The following is a 5,686-nucleotide window of genomic DNA, read 5'->3' as shown; positions in this document are numbered from 1 at the left end:
CAGCAACTCATACTTACCTGGCAGGGGAGATACCATGATCACGAAGGTGGTTTTCCCAGGGCGAGGCTTATCCATTGCACTCCGGATGTGCTGACCCCTGCGATTTCCCCAAATGTGGGAAACTCGACTGCATAATTTGTGGTAGTGGGGGACTGCGTTCGCGCTCTCCCCTGATCTTACGGTTTCTAAAAGCAGATTTGTCAGTTCAGTTGGCACTTTTGTCGTAGTCAGGCCTATCGTGTCAGGTTTTGCGAGAGTAGTGTTGGCTTTTGCGGCCGGTGCAGCTGACTGAAAAACATGACATACATACAGCATGTCTGCGTTTTCTTGATTTCAGTCCGTACCGGTACATTGTAACCCAAACGTGTGTACTGTATTCAAGAGATTTTTCTAGGGAGCTGGACGGTCTTGTGCTCTGTTTGTTTGACTAGAGTGCCTCCTGCCGTTGGGCAGCTAGTTTTTAGTTTCAAACATAACGTGATCTTTGCCGTGTCTGAGTCGATCTTTTCCATGTCTGAGTCCGCTGTTGCGGCTACGGAGGGTTTCCTTCCTTTTTCTTGTTAACCCTAGACTAAATTTTAGGCTGGGGCTCCACTAGTAAATTGGCGAGTAATTGCCAAGATTTCTTTTCAAAATCTGTGGCCATGGTGCAAGTAATTCTGGAGCTGGCTCAGGAGAAGGATCTTTGTTAGTTTCAAAGATCAAGTGCCCTAGTTGAAACACGTTAGAGTTATGGCATCGTGCTTGACAAAGTGAAGGACCTGTGGAAAAAAAGCAGGAGGCCCTCAATAGATTGACACAGTTGGCTCATGGCCAGTTGTGAGGATGGATGGCACAGGCCCACCGGGGAGAGTGCTTTGCTCTGTTGTGCATGGGGTCATTCATTATGCGCTGGACAAGTTGGTGTCCCATTCTTTGGGGTTGTGCTGTTTCGTGAATGTTACCCCATATTTGTTGTGAAAACAAAATATCATAATGCACCTTATAAGTCTTATTTAAGCTAATTTCAGAGATTCTTGCTCAAGATGGCAACCTTTGGGTGAAATCTGTGAAAGTGTATGAAAAGTTCATCTGGAAGAACTTGTTTTAGTCTTGAGGAGCAGCATTTGATCTTTTCCCCACCATTATTGTAGGGGGTGGTGGTGGAAGACCCCAAATTCAAATAGATTTTGTAGATATTATTTATTGTCTTAAACATGACAAAGATAAAGTGAATCATCAGGGTGAGAGAGAATATCAGCATGAGACCCATAATGATGTCCAGAGGCTTCACAGCCATGTGGCTATTTTAATAGAACAGGGAAAATAAAGGAAAATTGTCACCAAAAAAATATGATTAACAGCTGATCAGTTTGTCACAGGCGGTACTACTAAAGTGGGAGAGAGCCCCTCACTAGGAGACAAATACTGCTGTACATGAGAATGTACAGGATTGGTTCTGAGGTCCTCTGGCTGTTTTGGTCATGGAGACTTCTTACCATGTGGACTATGTGACCCCCAACTTCCATCAAGGGCACACCTAGGCCAGTCCCTCAAGCTGAGGCTGTTTCTCCCTGGGTTTGAAACCCATACTCATTTTCCTGCTATTTTCTGATACCCACTCTTCTATTATCAAATTTTTCCATCTTTCAATCCTGGTCATCAGCCTTCCATTACAAGACTCTTCACTAGAGTATAACCACGGCCTCTCCCAGCTCTTCCTAGGTCTGAGAGCTTGCACAGTTCATATATCAGTGTCTCCTAACTAGCCCAGGACCCATGCATTCCTGGAAAGGAACATTGTCTGACCTGCCTGGGAACTCGGTTTCACCAAAAATCACAAAGCTGCTTACCTAGTAGTTGTTCTTGAAATGTTTCCTTTCCCTGTCTGGAGAGTGAGAGGGATTAATTTGGTTTGTAAGTGAGTGGAAGTCTCAGTAAGCACCTGTTGACTCCCCTGGTGCTGACTCTCAGTGGTGCACCCAGCTCCCAACCGCACACCATTTCCCCCTTGCTGGCCAGTCTGCCAGCTCTGGAGTGGAAAAGTGGGAAGTCACGGTGTAACAGTGCTTATTGAGAGGTAAAGAGATAAATAGCCAGATAATTGTTTACATGAGTAAAAAGTGGTTCGCTCCGATGAACAGGAAATGTAGAAAAGGATCACGGTTTTCATTGCAGTTTTGGGTGTATATTACTTTAATAAAATATATATAGCATGAAAATATTTTGTTACATAGAATGTTCTGTTTTCCACAAATAAGACCTTTTATTTGTTACTATTAAAAATCTTAATTTTAAACATTCTTGAACTGACAGCTCATGGCCATCAGGCCCTTCCTTTCACTTTAGCACCGTTTCTTCTCCAGTGGTTTCCCCAGAACTACCCCAGGAAGCTCTCTCTATGAGTTTCCCCAGTTCAAACTTGGGCTTCTTCAGGATTTTCACTTTTCTGATGAACACATCATAGAGAGGATAAATAGATCGGCAAGCCTTTTCTATTTCCCAATACTGCCTGGAATCAGTTTATTGACCGCTTCTGCCAAGGCCTTTGTCTGCACCTCTCAGGTCAGGATTTCCATCATTTCTTTCAGACTGAGCATAAGAGGGCTTCCAAGTCTGAATGCTGCGCTTCTTAGTAAACCGACACAGAACAGATGAAGCAGATAGCCACCGGTAGTCTTGACATCAAATGAGCTTCAATCATGGCCTGTCGTTTTTTGATCATGTAAGATTCATGCCATAGAAGTTGGTCAGGCAGTTTGGGCCCTGAACGTCCTCAGTAATCAGCTTGAATTTTCTGAATGCAACGTCGTCATTCTGTAGATCAGCAAGGCTCACTTCAAAAACTCAACCCTTGAGGCCATCGGATGCAATTTTGGTTCCTTGAGTCCTGATGACTACTGCTTTCCCAATATTTCTGATATTGAACATCATACCAGTCGTTCTTAGAAAATGGATCAACCACTTTCTTCTTCACTCCCTTTTTGCCACCTTTTGTAAGGCAGTTATTTTTGCTGACCAGCATGGTGCCGAGCAGAGAGCCAAAAGAGACATAGAACATTTTAAAAGGTCATTGTTTTTCAATTAAATTTCCAAGAAGTCCTATCTATCTCTCTTACAGATTCTAGGGTCTGTCTGTGCCATGTACAGCAATGTCTTCTCCCTGGAAGTTTATAACAATCTTACTGGGGAAATTTTGAAACAAACATCAAATCTTTATTTCCCTTTTAATGAGCTGAACAAATGAGCTAGCAAACCCACAGATACTTCCAGCTTAGACTCTGAAGCATCAACGATGGAGAGGCCTGTCTGGGTCATGGTTTAGTGCTAAACAGTTCTGGAACCAAGGAAACCCATTAAACCCTGAAGTCCTCAGCTTCCTCATCAGCAACGTACCAAAGACTGCCTTCAGTGCTGGCTCAGATACACTATACTCCAGCAACCTTCTCCTTGCTTCTCCCACTCATTTTCTCAGGCTCTGTCACCAGGAGTTATCCCCCGTTGCTGGAGAAGGACGGCATGCTTGGTAAAGTAGAGGAAGAGCCTCCATGAGATGGATTGGCACAATGGCTAAAACCAAAAAAAATAACAAACTCACTGCCATGAAGTTGACGCCGACCCATAATGACCTAAAGCGGAACATGGAACTGCCCCTGTGAGTTTCTGGGACCAACCCTTTATGAGAGCAGAACACTCCATTGGTCTCCCCCAGAGAGGCTGGTGGTTTAAACTGATGACCTTGCAATTAGCAGCCCAACTCTTAACCACACTGCCACCAGGGCTCCTATGCCTCTAGTACTGGACTCAAATATAGCAATGCTAGTGAGAGAGATACACGAGTCAGCGTATTCTGTCGAGCACAGGATGGCTATGCATTATTAGATCTACCTCCACAGCACTTAACACCAACAACAATATCTCATACCTAATAAGTGCCATACACTAGGGCGTGTGTATTATTGCATCATCATAATCTGTGCAATGACTATCAGACATTTAATATTATTGTTTGCATAGACTTGAGACGTTGAAGGACAACAAGGTCAACCAGGAGGCAAGCCGTGGTGCGGGGCTGACAGGGAGGCCTTCCCAGAGGCAGTGCTCCTGGCCACCGACCAGACCAACGGTCCCAGTAATGGCCTGATGTGTCTGATGTGTCTGCAACCCAGTGGCCAAGGACTTCCCAGCTCCTAGTACGGGTCCACTCCTTTGGGTCAGAAGCTCCTGCCCAGTGCATGCATTAGCCCTAGGACTGAGGAAGCCCCTACACTGTCTGCAAACCTGCCTTCATTGGCAAGGTGCTGAAGGTTGACTTCAGTAGTATTAATTCAGGTAGTTCTCCTTTGAGTGCGGGAACCTCCTGTGTCAGGGAGAAAGTTCTAGGTGCTCTCTATGGAGTGGTTTCAGCCTGTAGCATGTTCGATCTTTAATTCAATGTCCAGAATACTCACTTGGTATCTTATGCATCTTCTTTGCTTTTCCCTGAACCTGCCCTCTTCCCTTCCCGCTCTCCCCTCAGATCTCTGTATGCTACCCCTGCAGCAGCACAAGGAGGGGCCATGATCTTTTGCACCTTTTTCCCATTTGGCTACTGCTTAATACTACTGCGGTCCAGCTCCTCAGGACCCTGCAGCACAGGGTGGAACCGCTCCTGTGTGTTTCCAAGAGGGCAACTCTTGATGGGGGTAGAAAGTTTCACCTTCATACAAGTCATGTGCAAATCGGGGGCCGATAGATCCTCTGACTAGGGCAGGTAAGATGGGGCCTAAGGAAAGGCATGGGAGAAGAGGAAGCTGGAGGCAGAAAAATAAGAGGTGTTGTTTGTTTGTTTGGTTAGTTGGTTTGGGAGGAGTGGGGGGGGGGGGCTTGCCATAAAATGATGGGGAAAGCAGCATCCCTGTCACAGCCTGTCTCACTTCACGGATAGTGCCCAGGATCTGTCCAAAGCTGATTCCCACAAGGTAGCAGTCAGACCCCCTTCCGCCCTACAGCCGCTTTACCATTTCCAACACCAGTGCTTCGCTTCTGGACATATCTGCTCCAATGGCCACACCCAATGGCCAAAGGCCACCCGTACAGCTAGTGGTCCATTAAGGGAGTAACAGGGCACTAACTCAGGACAGGATCAACGAGCATGGAGGCCGCCTCCCTTCGTGGCTTTGCTAGTTGTCACCACTGATCCTGCCACAGGTCCCCTCCAGGACTGCTGCTACCACCGGCTCTGCTTTGGGGACCTGTTACTTCTCCTCCCTTCTTCGTTCCTTTGGCTTCAGTGCTGACTTCTCGGTGAACAAGTCTGACAAGCAAACAAAGCGCTCTGATGGCTCACCAGCTAACCACCAACCTCTGTGTCTTCATGGGACTTGAAGATCGGGGGATTAGCTAGACAGGAGCTGGAGCTTCTTGGGACTGGAAATCTTACAGGGGGTCTCTGTTTCTGTTACTGAGGATGGTGGGTTCTGAGTAAATTTTCCAAATAGAAGCCCCCAAATCATTGACTCAGTCTGCATTGCAATACTGAAAAAATCCAGAGGGCCCACATTTCAAGTAGCAGTGGATGAAGAATTTTGAAAGGAAAGGAGAACTGTTTACAAAGGTGTTCTCCACCTGTCACCTCTTGTAGCTTCTGTTTCTTTGTGTGGGTCACCTGTGAGGTGACTCTTCTACTCTCAGGTCTACCCTGACTCGATGGCAGTGAGTTTTGGAC

At 46.2% G+C, this 5,686-nt stretch overlaps 1 non-coding gene and 1 pseudogene across 1 annotated transcript; one reads left to right on the top strand and one right to left on the bottom strand.

Annotated features, from left to right (window-relative positions):
• The first annotated feature begins 9 nt into the window (after positions 1-9).
• On the top strand, positions 10-173 carry LOC115873176. Its single transcript, XR_004048271.1, has one exon. It is a non-coding gene; the product is annotated as a U1 spliceosomal RNA (small nuclear RNA).
• Positions 174-2,319: 2,146 nt separating this feature from the next.
• Positions 2,320-3,004, bottom strand: LOC115873160 (annotated as a pseudogene).
• Positions 3,005-5,686: the final 2,682 nt, after the last annotated feature.

This window comes from Echinops telfairi, unplaced genomic scaffold, assembly GCF_000313985.2.
Source record: "Echinops telfairi isolate 266 unplaced genomic scaffold, ASM31398v2 ScPeMD7_7466;HRSCAF=8504, whole genome shotgun sequence".
Taxonomy (NCBI): Eukaryota; Metazoa; Chordata; class Mammalia; order Afrosoricida; family Tenrecidae; genus Echinops; species Echinops telfairi.
Note: the sequence above shows the minus strand (reverse complement) of the source record. Positions and strands in the feature narration are given on the sequence as shown.